This window comes from Mastomys coucha, unplaced genomic scaffold, assembly GCF_008632895.1.
Source record: "Mastomys coucha isolate ucsf_1 unplaced genomic scaffold, UCSF_Mcou_1 pScaffold9, whole genome shotgun sequence".
Lineage (NCBI taxonomy): Eukaryota > Metazoa > Chordata > Mammalia > Rodentia > Muridae > Mastomys > Mastomys coucha.
The window spans coordinates 74,687,107-74,702,197 of record NW_022196915.1 but is presented as its reverse complement, the minus strand read 5'-3'; the positions used below and the strand labels follow the sequence as shown (position 1 = coordinate 74,702,197).

The 15,091-nt window shown below is 43.2% G+C and overlaps 1 pseudogene; it reads right to left on the bottom strand.

The window, feature by feature from the left end:
* Window positions 1-3,131: 3,131 nt before the first annotated feature.
* LOC116085051 lies at window positions 3,132-3,485 on the bottom strand (annotated as a pseudogene).
* Between the last annotated feature and the right edge of the window lie 11,606 nt (window positions 3,486-15,091).

Here is a 15,091-nt window from a genome sequence, read left to right as displayed (position 1 = left end):
TTCTCTACAACCTCAAAAGAAGCAAGCATCTGCTGTCACCTGAGTTCTTTTTTTTATTAGATATTTTCTTTATTTACATTTCAAATGAGATCCCCTTTCCTGGTTTCCCCTCCAAAAACAAAACAAAACAAAATTCCATTCCCTCCTTCCTCTGCCTCCTTACCAATCCACCCTCTCCTGCTTCCTGGCCCTGGCATTCCCCTACAATAGGGCAGAGAGCCTTCACAGGACCAAGGGCCTGTCCTCTCATTCATCACCGACTAGGCTATCTTTTGCTACATTTGCACCTGGAGCTATGAGTCCCACCAGTGTACTCTTTAGTTGGTGGTTTAGTCCCTGGGAGCTCTGAGGGTACTGGTTTGTTCATATTGTTGTTCATCCTATGGGGCTTCAAACCCCTTCAGCTCCATGGGCACTTTCTCTACCTCCTTCACATTGGGGACCCTGTGCTCGGTCTAATGGCTGGCTGGCTGTGAGCCTCTACTTCTGTATAAGTCAGGCACTGTCAGAGCCTCTCAGGAGACAGCTATATCAGGCTCCTGTAAGCCAGCACTTGGTAGTGGATAAAGGACCTCCATATAAAACTAGATACACTGAAACTAATATAAAAGAAAGTGAGGAAGAGGCTTGGGCACATGGGCACAGGGGAAACTTTCCTGTAAAGAATACCAATAGCTTATGTTCTAAGATCAAGAATTGAAAAATGGGACCTCATAGAATTGCAAAGCTTCTGTAAGGCAAAGAACACTGTCAATGGGAAAAATGGCAACCAACAGATTGGGAAAATATCTTACCAATCCTATATCCAGTAGAGGGCTAATATCCAATATATACAAAGAACACAAGATGTCAGACTCCACAGAACTAAATAACCCTATTAAAAATGGAATACAGAGATAAACAAAGAATTCTCAACTGATGAATACCGAATGGCTGAGAAGCCCCTAAAGAAATGTTCAACATCCTTAGTCATCAGGGAAATGCAAATCAAAACAACCCTGAGATTCTACCTCACACCAGTTAGAATGGCTAGGATAAAAAACTCAGATGACAGCAGATGCTGGTGAGGTTGTAGAGAAAGGGGAACACTCTCTCATTGCTAGTGGGACTGCAAGCTGATACAACCAGTCTGGAAATCAGTTTGGCAGTTCCTCAAAAAATTGGACATAATACTATCTGAGGACCCAGCTATAAAACTCCTGGGCATATATACCCAGATGATGCTCCAACACGTAATAAGGACACATGCTCACTATGTTCATAGCAGTCTTATTTATAATAGCCAGAAACTGGAAACAACACAGGTATCCCTCAACAGAGGAATAGATACAGAAAATGTATATTTATACAATGGAGTACTCCTCAGCTATTAAAAGCAACGAATTTATGAAATTTTTAGGCAAATGGATGGATCTGAGAATATCATCCTGAGTGAGGTAACTCAATCACAAAAGAACACACATGGTATGCACTGCACTCACTGATAAGTGGATATTAGCCCAGAAGCTCAGAATATCCAAGATACAATCCACAGACCACAAGAAACTCAAGAATAAGGAAGACCAAAGTGTGGATACTTTGATCCTTCTTAGAAGGGGGAACAAAGTACCTATGGAAGAAGTTGCAGGGACAAAGTGTGGAGCAAAGACTAAAGAAAGTACAATCCAGAGACTGACCCACCTGGAAATCCCTCCCATAATCAATCACGAAACCCAGTCACCTGAGTTTTTGACAGTGTCCTTTGCCTTATAGAAACTTTGCTGACTTGTATAGGGATTTAAGTAGATCTTACATTAAAATCAAACCTTCCAGTTTTTGTCAGTTCTGTCATTTAGCTCCAAATCCAGCCCATCCTCAAGAAAATTTAAGATAAAACAATACTTATGCTAAGATACTTTGATGTTAATACATTTATAATAGGAATGTACATATATATATGTAGTTGTATTTGTAACAACAATTTACATATGTATTGGAACCATGAAGAAGCAACAGATACATTGTCAGAAAAATGTAAAATAATGTAGAGTATCAGTCTTAAAGATTCTAGTCTCAAATAAACCACTGGAGTATATACAAGGGCTTTTTGCAATTGTCTCAAGTGTTTGACTAAAATGTGTACAAAATGAGGTGAGAATAAAATTATCTGGTAATTTCTGAAAATTGGTAATGATGGCAATACAACTCAAGAGTAAAATACACTTGTTTAAATATCTTACACTAAAAAATTCACTTATAATTATAGTCATTCTCATTATGTCCCCCGGAATAACGTAACATTAGATTGAGTGAGGATATAAGTGAAAACAAAACAGTGCATTCATCCTGAAAAAGGACTCTGTTGACAGTGAAAGATATGGAAATATACATGCAAAAGCTACATGTAATAGAATATTCTGGAAATGATTAAGTGCTTTTGGAGGATTTAAGATACCCCAAATTATATTTGAGTCTGTGTATGTGTATTTTGTGTACATATATATGTATATGCATGTGTGTGATACTGTGCCTGTATGTGGATCCATATTCTTTTTTTTTTTTTTTTGAAAGGCAAGACAAAGTTTTACTTTTAAATGATTACAAGCACATCAAATAACACGTAACAAGTTGAGTCCCATCATCTAGTAATTTGGGTTAGGATACACTAACAGCAGCCAGAACAAGCATATCATATTCAGTGTCCTAAATTACCCAGGATAAAGTACTATAAGTCTGGCTGCTTCTTCATAGGAGTAACAAATAGCTATTTACTACTTTTTCATAGATAACGCCCCTGACCTTTAAGAAAGTAGAAGGGAACAATTTATTCCCTTTCTGTCTTCAAAGAATTACTTTCTACTAGACTAATAAAAAAAAAAGTCAACATTAATACCCATTACTTGCATGAAGACACAGGAAAACAGGTGAAATACGCTCCTTAAAGACATACAAGATAAGATGAAACTTCAGGTACGTAATGTCTGTACAAAAGGCTAGATTTGCTACTCTCAAAAAGTGAAGGGTCCTACAACAGCATAGATAAATAATTTGATGCCTTCCAGAACAGAACTTGAGCTCTGTGGAGGTTTCCTATTCAATGGGGGGTGGGGGGCAGATCTCAGGCCAACCCACAGAGCAGGCGCTTCGGCCTCCTATCCGTTTATGCGGAAGTTTTCACGGATTTCTGGTCAGATGTCATACACAAAGGCCAAGAAGTTATCCAGATCTTCATCTCTGTTCTGCTCATAGTAGTTCTGGAGGACAGTCATCCTCTCCTGGGACTCCTTTTCCACCTCACTGCTACAGCTGCCATGGGACCCCAGTGCTGCAGCTTCCTTGGCCTTGAACTCCTTTTCCCTCTGCAGGTGGTACTGTTCAATTTCTGCCTGGGCTGCTTCTTTGGCCTGCTTCAGCCTCCGATTCTTTCGTTTGCGGGCCTCGGACACCTTGGCTGCCCGCTTCTTGGCCAGCAGTAGCTGCTAGATGCCCTGCAACTCACTCGCCATTGCTGAGGAGACTTTGGGCTGAGAGAATGGCCTAAGTCAACTGCTCAAACTCACTCAGAAGCTGTATATCCACATTCTATGAGTGTGTTGTATAGAGCTATGTATATGCATATGGAAAAGCAACGCACCTTATATTAGGGAATTGTGTATAGATATATGCAATTATAATAAAGAGAGAAAATTGTTTAAAGAAAATTAGACCTGTCTACATTTCACAAGAAAAAAATACCTAGCAGTGCCATAAATCTTATTCTTGTCTTCCATGTGTCATTTATAGAAGCTCCTTAGCGCTAATTCATAAGACTAAATATAAGAAGAAAGCCATTGGTCTAGGTCATTATGTTGATACAGTAAATTCATAATGATACTCAATTATCATTAACATCAGAGGTAGGATGCTGCTTAGCTCTTTACAAGATTCATAAACTGGGCAGTGGTGGCGCACTCTAATCCTAGCACTTGGAAGGCAGAGGCAGGTGGATTTCTGAGTTCGAGGCCAACCTGTTCTACAGAGTGAGTTCCAGGACAGCCAGGATTAAACAGAAAAACACTGTCTTGAAAAATAAAGAGAGAGAGAGAGAGATTGAGATTCATATCATGTGTTTTGAGAACATTCACATCCTTCCCACAATTCTGACCTATTTTTCCAAAACTATTGAAAACTCTTTTGTGTTTTACATTTGTTGGCTGCTGGAAGAAAACTAAAAGAAGGGGTAGAAAGAGGGTGAGAACCACCTACTGTGATTGTCAAGGAACATTTCCTTCTGGACACAGCAGGGTTGCTGCACATATGAACATACAGCTGCTGCGGCAGCAGGCACGAACTGGTAGAAGTCATCACTGCTCTATTTTCATACACTGACATGAACATACGCATGTGTGCACACATGGGTTGTGCATGCACATACACATAAACAAAGCATTGAAACACACCCAAAGAGAGAGGTGAGGAGAAGAGAGATATAAAGTTAGCTAAGAATGTTATCAAAGAATCCCAAAGACATAAGAGATTCATTGAAATCTAAGTAAGCTAATTTAGGTATATGAAAGGTATTCGAATTGTTTCTGGCTCCCTATTACAATGGCATTATAAGAAAAGATCCATTGAATTTAGTACCAGTAAGAAAGGAATGGTTACAATTAGCAGGAAAAAAAAACTTGTTCTTCCCTTTATTCATTTTGGAAGAAGACAAAGGCTTCACACATTTTGATTAAATAGTATATCTACTGATGCTGAGATTACACAATAGTTCTGTTAGTCCATATTAAAGATATCTATAAAATGGCTAAAAATGGGCAAATTTTACAAGTGTTTTGATAATTAGAGCAAATTTTTCATAAAATTGTGATAAATGGCCATGCAATAGTATATTATTTTTAAATATTTTAAAGATGTATTTATTATGTATTTATTCTGTATTACTTGAGTGTGTATATATTGGGGTGTGAGTGAGTCTGGTGAGCATGAAGGTTTTTGCCCTAAAAGGCTAGAAATTGATACTGAAGCTGGAATTACAGCATGGAATCTCCTCATTCGGGGCTAAGGAATAACTCAGATTCTCAATAAGAGTGGTGCATGTTCACAGCCACTGGATCATCTTGCTTGCCCTGAATTTTAATAATAATGAAATTTAAAATATATGCCTAATTTTCTAACATTAATAACTAAACAATAAATTTGCATAGCTTTATACATATACAAACCAAAGCCCTTTGGAATTGTTAGAAAAGATTTTAAGCTGTTCAAATAAACAAGTTTTCTACTAAAATTCTCCAAACTTTTTTTCTATAAAGATCAGCAAATTAAAATTAATCACACCTATATGAGTTATCAGTATTGCTTTTAAATGTCTCTAGAATGCAGATATTGCTTACCACTGTCAACAATACAGCTCTGCCAGAATTAAGCAAATCTTCCTGAGTGATTTTTCTTAACATGGTGATCAATCAATCAAAAAAAGCTAGAACATGTTTTGTTAACATACTTCAGACTGTATACTTTGACTGCTCACACTTTCCAATTTTCTGGGTGAAAAGAAACACAAAAATATTAGAAGAAATGAGACTAAACACAAACAAAATTCAACTGTATAAAATTTGGTGCCAGGCTATTTGGTCCTAGAAATCAGAATTTAATGTGACCTCAATAGTTGCTTTGCTACTTAATAAAAACCTGTATTCACTGTTCAGATGACAGAAAAAGTTTCACATTTCTAGGCCTACTTCACAGAAAAGAACATCTTAGGTTTTAAGAAACTGTCCCTTGGAATTAATCTATTATGTGTAACTGCTTAGAAAATGTTTTAGTGTCCTAGAGAATATTCCATTCTTTGGGCTAAAGCAGCAGGCTCTGAAAATTTTATGAATTCTCATTTCTGTAGATCAAATAGGATATATGAAATTCTATGATGAAGTTTCATTTCATCCTTTCTATAGACACAATGTGATCTTGAAGGTGCAGGAGGAAAGATGTTTCATCAGAGATTTAAAAATATGTGGTATCCAAGGATGCCACTGAGGTAGCCTAGTGGCAAGGTTCCATTTATTTAAAGTGTCTGATGAAGGCTAACAAATGATAGGTAGAAATGAACACAGTTAAGAGTCTGCCTCACACATATCAAAGGAGGAATTAGATGAATATACTTCATAGTAGTAGGAACGTGTATCTATAAGTTTAAGTGTACTAAGGTAATCCTCAGAACTGGCACCTCTTGAATAACATGGAGTACATGGCTGTGTGTGTGTGTGTGTGTGTGTGTGTGTGTGTGTGTGTGATTAGTCATCTCCAAATATCGTGTGATGTTTTGGTGACTCCAGGCATCCAAGCTAATAATATGCAACAAGAAAGGGCAAAACTTACCTGTCTCCACAAAGAACTTTATTGTTCCAGCTTGCTATCAGTTGCAAGTTCCTGTTGGTAATGGAATTATATTAAAGGTTACATTTGACTTCTGTTGCCATTGCATTTCATTTTTTTTAGTTCATTTCATCATTGGACACAAACATTTTGATAATATTTTACAACTTTCATACTTTTTCTTGGTGTTTGGCATTTGTGCCTCATATAATTCCAGATCTTCAGAAAGAGAATAGCTTAGCTTTTATGTTCAGACTTTGAAATGTGAAATAATATCAGTCATAATGATTGAGATAATGAGTGATGAGATAATGGTTATATGCAATATTATAAAAGGTTCCTTATATGCAGAAAATATTATGTTAGACAGTTACAATAGTTTCATAGAATAAAATGTGGAGGTATTTTCAAGATCGAATGGCATAGATGTGGTAGTCATATTATGTATACTAGCTAGAGACGATAGTAATTCCTTGTTATTCATCTCATATCACAACTGCTTTCCTTACACCTTGACACTTATCAAACCAGAACATTTTCTTCACAGTGCACACCTGCCATGTAAGTAGGGTAAGCTATAAGTATGCCACAGTTAATACCGCAGAAGCATTCTTCAACAAATGTTATTCATATCATTGTTAGATAAGTTTGTATCTGTCTTCTTCCACATTTGTGAAAACTCTGAAAACAATTTAAGTTGCCTTATGGCAACTTAATCAAGTTGAATCAAGCTGTATCTAGTTAGCTACTGCATAACACTCAATTGTTAAAACACATTTTCTTGTCTTTCCTACATACTACCCATTGGTTGTCTACCTTTATATAAGTATTTTGAAATTTTCCTGCCAACAAATTACTCAAGCTCAAAATTTATAACCTCGTTTTGGTGTTGGGAACCATGAGAGACCTGAGAAAAACATCCTGCCCCAGAGACCTGAGAAAAACATCCTGCCCCAGAGACCTGAGAAAAACATCCTGCCCCAGAGACCTGAGGAAAACATCCTGCCCCAGCTGGCTGAGCACCTTGGAATAAACATCCTGCTCTCCAAGATCCAGCTTGACCCTGAGATAAGAAATATTCAGTGTACCATGACTTCTGAGATCGCCCCCCCCTCCACGACTTCCCCCGGGGTCTTAGCCCCAGAAGATCCTGTAAACATCCTTCTCCCTCCTTCCTCTCCCCCTCCCCTTGTAAACTTCCTTCTCCCTCCTTCCTCTCCCCCTCCCCTCCAAGATTTTTGCTTTAAATATGCCCTGCTCAACCAAGTAAATGACTCTTGACAAGCAATGCTTCCTTGAGTCCTGTCGTCTCTCTCGCCCATTCTTTATTCACAGGTTGTGACCCTCCTCACTTCCCCAAATAACTTGTCCTGCAGGCCAGGACAGGTGGCCCCCAACATGGAGCTCGAGGTACAGGTCACCCCCGGATGGATTAAGTTCGATCAACCTTTGTCTTCATGACTGACACTACTCGCAAGGTCGCTCCAGTCATTAGGTAAGTCATCCGTCTTAGACATCTCAAGAATGGGCCATTCCATGTCTAAAGAAGTCCACTTTATAAAGGACATAAAAAGGCTCTCAGAGAGAGGGGCATAAGGGTAAAGAAAAAGGACTTGGTAAAATTTTTCATCTTTATCGATGAGACATATCCCTGGTTCATGATAGATGGACCAACAATACATTCAAAAAAATGGCAGAAAGTAGGTTGCAAACTAAATGCCTTGATTGAAAAGGAGGGTAATGATGCTCTTGGTCACAGTATCTTTTCCTATTGGGGTCTTATTCACAATATAATTGAGTCATCTGAGAGTAGAGGAGGCCAAAAACAACTTCTTTCTGTCACTGAACTTTGCTTGGAGTCCCTTCTGCCTTCTTGCTCCCCCTCCTGTGCTTCTCTGCCTCGGTCTTCCTTTACTCTTATTGATATGCCTTCTGACCCTTTGCCTCCTGACCCCCGTCCTCCTCTATTTCTGACCCCACTGCTGCTCCCCCTTCTCAGAAGTGCTCCTCGCCCTGCCCAGCCTCTTCCCCCATTCCCTCGTCCACTTCCCTTTACCCCAGACTTCCCCCTTCCTATGAAGACCCCATTTCATCCATGGAGTGTGGCTGTTCCCCTTTCTGTGCCCCTGTTGTTCCCCTTTTGGTCAAACCTCCTGTCACTTCCTCAGCCTGTCCTCCATCCCAAAAACCTCTTCCCTCCCAACATGGCCCCTCCACACAACCTTCTGTGCTCCCCCGCCATCTTCCTCACCGAGCCTGATGATGATCCCCTCAGCCCTGGCAACACAGAGACTCTAGAAGAGGCTGCCCGATACCATTCTGACGGTTGGCCTCCCCCCCTCTGCACCCCCCACTCCTCTTCCTCTCCCTTTACTTCTCCCCTTTCGGTGTCCCCCGCATTCCTCCTGTCATTCTTCAAGTTGTTTTTGTAGAGTTAGAGCCCAGCTCCATTCTCAGATTTCTGATGCTGTGGAGATTGTCCGCCTCCAAAAACGACTTTCACTTTTAACCTCTCGTTTTTCTCGAGTGCCCGGTCCAGCCCCTTCTCTTGCCTTCCCTGTTACTCATTCACAATCCCATCCTGACCCCTCCTCTCCCTCCTCCACAGCACAAGATGATACCGGGGACCCCCACTCCTTTTCCGATGCCCCCACCCATGATCGGTCTCCCTTGCAGGCTCCCTTTGTCCACTCTGAAAGGTCTAGTAATAGAGGTCAGGAGAGTCTCACCAGTTCTGATTCTGAATCTAGTGGGGGAGAAGATGCCCCTCCCACCATATTCCACTGATTAAAATTTAAGAAACTTGAGAAATTGAATTCTGAAGTCTGTAACTATGGGCCTAACGCCCCCTTTACTCTCTCCCTTTTGGTGGATCTGGCAGAGGGCAGCCACTTGATACCTAATGAGTAGATTGCCACAGCTCAGTCAGTCCTCACTCCTGGCCAGTTCCTTGCATGGCGTGAAAATTGGGCCGACCGTTGCTGAGACACCATTTGAAAAAATTATCAACAGGGACGGCGCAGAGCCCAAAAATAGTCCCTGGATAAATTGTTGGGCCAAGGCAAATACTCCACAGATGAAAAGCAGCACGCTTTCTCCCTCAGCCTTTTGGCTCACTCTAGCTCTGCTGCCCTTGCAGCCTGGAGGAGTATTTCCTCCCCTGGAGCACTTCTCTCCCCCATGACCAAGATCTTGCAAGGGCCCCAAGAACCTTTCAGTGATTTTGTTGCCCGCTTCCTAGAGGTGGCTGAGAGATCTCTCAGTCCAGGACAGACTGATAACAAACTTCTTACACAGCTTGCCTACGAGAATGCCAACTCCGCCTTTAAGGCGACCTTACGAGGTAAATTTAAGGGAAAAGATCTAGATGAGATAATTCAGATGTGCAAGGAAGTTGGTCCTATCACAGATAAATTTACCAAGGCCATCCTCACAGTGGGGACAATCATTGGCTCACAGGCCTGTTTCTGCTGTGGGCAGAACGTCCATTTTGCTCGAAACTGCCCTAACCCTACTGCTAGAGTCATTGAAAACTCTGCCCCTTCAATCCTTCTTCCTCCCCCTACAGACCTCCCCCTAACACTGTCTGCCCTCCTTGTAGGAGAGGCTATCATTGGGCCAATACTTGCCATTCAAGAACGGATGTCATCAGCAAACCTCTCCCCCCGTGTCAGGGTAACTCCTATGGGGGCCAGTCCCAGGCCCCCAGACCAATCATGTTTCAGCCTGCCTCAGGACAGATTCAACAGGCTCCAATTCGGCCACCTCCACCCAGCCTACCCCCGCCACTAATTCCTCTCCCCTCTTCCCCACCACAAGCCCCTCATCCCCCATCCCAACAGGATTGGACTTCTGTGACACCTCCTCAACAGTATTGAATCCTGAGGATGGAACCATCCCCCTACCTGTCACCTTGCAGGGGAACCCTCCCCACCCTGAGACAGCCATACTTGTTCTGGGACGTGCCTCCTCTTCCCTTGCTGGCCTCCTGATTTACCCTACTGTCCTTGACCCTATACGCTTGAAAAACCCTCATCACTTTGCCCTGGCCACCCAGGGACGGCTTTTTGATATCCCCTGGACAGGTTCTTGCTCGAGCTCTCCCTCTGCCTTTGACCCATCAGCCTTTCTCTTCTGCCTCTGTGTCTCCTCAAATATTCTGGGCTCAACAACTCACCCAAGTCCGCCCCCGCCTCAAACTCAAGCTCGACAGGCGCACCTTTGATGGTATTTTAGATTCTGGAGCAGATTCCACGGTCTTGTCCCAAACCTTCTGGCCCTCGGCATGGCCGTGTCAGCCTTCATTGACCCATCTCCAGGGCATAGGTGTCTCCACAAATACCCTTCAGAGTAGTAGAGTTCTCCGCTGGGAGGACCCTGATGGGCACTCTGGCACCATTCAACCTTTTATTGTTCCTGGCCTCCCTCTAAATCTCTGGGGTTGAGACAATCTCTCCCAGATGGGGGTCTTCCTTTATAGCCCCTTCCTTTATAGCCTACATTTACCCATCAGCTGCTGGATCGGGGACACGGCTTGGGCAAGAATAGTCAAGGTCGTACTGATCCTATTATCCCTGTACCTAAAAACTACTGCCATGGCTTTGGGTTTAAAGAAAATTTTTCATAAGGGCCACTACTCTCCCTGCACTCCAGGCTGATAAAATAACTTGGAAAAACGACCTCACCATCTGGATTGATCAGTGACCCTTTCCATCCCATAAGTTGGCTGCTACGTCAAGGCTTGTGCAGGAGCAACTTGAGGCTGGCCACATCAAGCCCTCTACCTCCCCGTGGAATACCCCCATTTTTGTCATACAAAAAAAGAGTGGGTCGTGGCCTCTCCTTCAAGACCTCAGGGAAATTAACAAAACCATGGTCCCCATGGGAGCCCTACAACCTGGCCTTCCCTCTCCAGTGGCCATTCCATGTGGGTTCTTTAAACTTGTTATTGACCTCAAGGACTGCTTCTTCTGTATTCCCCTTCACCCAAAAGATTCTAAGAGGTTTGCCTTTAGTCTCCCTGTTACTAATCAGATTGGGCCCTCACCCCGTTTTCAGTGGCGAGACCTCCCTCAGGGAATGGCAAATAGTCCTACCCTGTGTCAAAAATATGTGGCCCAGGCTGTAGACCCTTTGCATTTAAAATACCCCTTCCTATACATTATCCATTATATGGATGACATTTTATTGGCAGGACCCTATGAAGACCAACTTTCCACAATTACCCAAGAATTAGTTCACAATTTGACCACTTTAGGTTTAAATACTGGCCCTGAGAAGATCCAAAAGCAACCCCCCTTTCTTTTCCTGGGTTTTGAGTTGGAAGCCTCTTTTATCCGCTCTCAAAAGGTTAAAATACAACAAGACACCCTCCATACATTAAATGATTTCCAAAGGTTACTTGGAGATATCAATTGGTTGTACCCCTATCTATTGCTCACGACCGGAGACCTCAAGCCCCTTTTTGATATTCTTCTGGGTGACTTGGACCCCTCTTCTCCAAGGAAGCTCTCTCAGGAGGCTGCCGTGGCCTTACATAAGGTGGACGTTGCTATCTCTCAACAATCCATCTCTTACTATCACCTTTCCCATCCCTTCTCCCTTCTCATCTTCCCCTCCCCATTCTCTCCAACAGGATTACTGTGGCAGGACCGCCCCCTCTTTTGGCTACATCTCCCTGCCTCACCTTCCAAGGTCCTCCCCACCTATCCCTTTCTTGTAGCTTCCCTCATCCAACAGGGACGTGAGGCCGCTACTAGACTTTTTGGACAGGACCCCCACTCTATTATTACCCCTTATACTACAACCCAGGTCCAGTGGCTCCTACAATATTCTGATGACTGGGCTGTCTCCTGCATCTCATTCTCTGGCCGCCTTGATAATCATTATCCCCCTGACAAACTGATTCAGTTTTTACAGCGTCATCCTGTTGTCTTCCCCAAAAGTACACAGAGTTCTCCTATCCCCAAAGCACCGCTCATTTTTACAGACGGTTCTTCCACAGGCCTTGCAGCCCTCTCCATTGATGATAAGATGTTTCAAAAACAGACACCCCACCGTTCTGCCCAGCTCGTTGAGTTAGAGGCGGTCCTACACGCCTTTGAATTCCTTGCAGATACTCCTTTCAACCTATATACCAATAGTGCCTACGTTGCCTCCTCTGTCCCTCTTCTTGAAACTGTCCCCCTCATCAAACCTGATACTAAAGCTTCTCCTCTCTTTGCTCAGATCCAAAGCCTTAACTCCAGATGCTCCCAGCCCTTCTTTCTTGGCCACATTCGTGCACACTCAGATCTCCCTGAACCCCTGACCGAACAAAATGCACGGGTAGATCTTGCTACCTGCATACCTCTCCTAGGGGCTGCCATCTCCACTCCGGTGGACCCCCTTATTCAGGCTCGAGAGGCCCACCGACTACATCACCTCAATGCCCATACCCTTCGTCTCATGTTCTCTCTCACCCCAGAACAGGCGCAGACAATTGTTAAACAGTGCCAATCTTGCTTATTACCTTCCTCCCTGAACCACATCTGGGAGTCAACTCTCGCGGCCTTGTGCCTGGAGAGTTGTGGCAGATGAATGTTACCCATTTCTCTTCCTTCAACAAGCTTAAATACATTCATGTGTCCATTGGCACTTTCAGTGGTTTTATTTGTGCCTCCCTCCATGCTGGGGAGGCTACTAAACATATAATTGATCATGTTCTTCATTGCCTCACCATCGCTCCTAAACCTAAAATTTTGAAGACTGACAATGGCCCTGGTTATACCAGTTCCTCCTTTAAATCCTTTTGTGCTCAATTCCAGATTAGACATGTCACAGGAATACCTTACAACCCCCAGGGCCAGAGAATTGTAGAAAGAACACACCAGACTCTCAAAGCCATGCTTACTAAGTTGCAATCATCAAAGGGCATTTTGTATCCTACTACTGTAGGACCTCGTCTTCTTCTGAGTCATGTCCTGTTTGTCCTTAACTTTTTACAACAAGATCAGTTTGGACATTCAGCAGCTGACCGCCTTTGGCATTCCTCCACATCAACCACCTATGCCAAGGCTAAGTGGAAAGATCCACTCACCCATCAATGGCATGGCCCAGATCCTGTTCTTATTTGGGGCAAATAAGGACATGCCTGTAATTATGACCAGAAAGAAATGAATGCTCGTTGGTTACCAGAGCGTCTGGTCAAATTGTTTAATCCCTCTCCCCCAGGGGACCCCCCTGAGGAAAATATTAATTCTGTTTCCCTGTAGAATGCTGTTTCATTTGGTCCTGGCCTATATTTTATCTCCACCTGTGAGTATTTTGTTACACCCTCGGGGCCCCTATATGATTTATAACTTTACATGTGTTGTTATTAATCAGGCTGGTGATGTTGTTAATTCCACATCTAAACTTGATACCGTTCCCCATTGGCCCACCCTACAAGTAGATCTCTGTGTGCTGGCTCTTGGGGCCGACCCAGATTGGGGAACTCCTTCCACCTTTTGGCCACACATTCCCTTAGAAACGGGCACCAATGCCCCCCCCCCCGGCCTGTTACAATCATCGAAGTAGGGCTGCCCTTGGTCTCCTTCCAATTTATATCTGCCCCGGCTCTCATCGATGTAGCGAGCTTAATCACCAGTGCGGCTTCTCCCCTGATTATTTCTGTAGAAGCTGGGGTTGCTAAACCACCGGAGACACTTACTGGGACCTCTCCTCTTCATGGGACCTTATTACTGTTACCAGATTGAATCCTCCCACGACCCCTAAATTTGAAAAGTGCAAGAATTGGTGCAACCTCCTTTCTATACAATGTACAGCCCAGGGGAAAAAAACATTCCTGGGGAACTAGGCCTTTTGAATGGGAACTTCGAGTGTATAAAGGAGGAAAAGATTTTGGTCTTACTTTTAAACTTCTACTCTGTAAAGAAGTACCCTATAGAAATGCTGCTGCAGCAGGACCCAATGCTCTTTTTCAATGCTCCACTCCTGTGGCCCCTGTGGCCCCTGTTCGCCCCCCTCCTCCCCCCTCTCCTCTTCCCAGCCCCCCACCTCCAACCCTATTCCAGCCCACTATTCCTTCTGGGCCCCCACGTTCGGCAGAGCTCATAATTAAGTTAGCCAATGCCTCGATTGCTACACTCAAAAGTGATAGTTCTCCTAAGTATCCTGAATGCTGGATGTGCTTCTCCCCAACCCCACCATTTTATGAAGGCTTTGCCTTACTTTCCACCCCCATTTTTACCAATACTTCTATGGCTGTCTCTGCCTCAGGCCCTGAGCATGGCATAACTGTTCAGTCCATTTCTGGGATCGGCACCTGCCTTCTAGGCCCCAATATGCTCCCTCCTCAGTCCCTTACAGGAGTTTGTAATCAGACTATTGTTCTCAATCACATCTATATGTATGTTCTTGCACCTAACAATACTTATGTTGCCTGCTCTCTGGGCTTAACGCCTTTTTTGTATTCCCCTATCTTTCTGGGTAATCGGGATTGGTGCGTTATGGTTATTCTCCTCCCTCTCTTCTCTGTTCATAAAGCTGAAGAATTTTTGAATTTTGTAGAAAAGGGGGTATCCATCCACCCCAGAATTAAAAGAGAACCTATTACAGCTCTGACCATTGCCACTATTCTTGGCATTAACGCCATGGGCACAGGCACAGGCATTGCCTCTCTGATTGCATCCAAACAAGGTTTTACAGAATTACAGTACCTTATTGATAAAGACATTATCAACATGAGAGATGGTATACAAGAACTTAA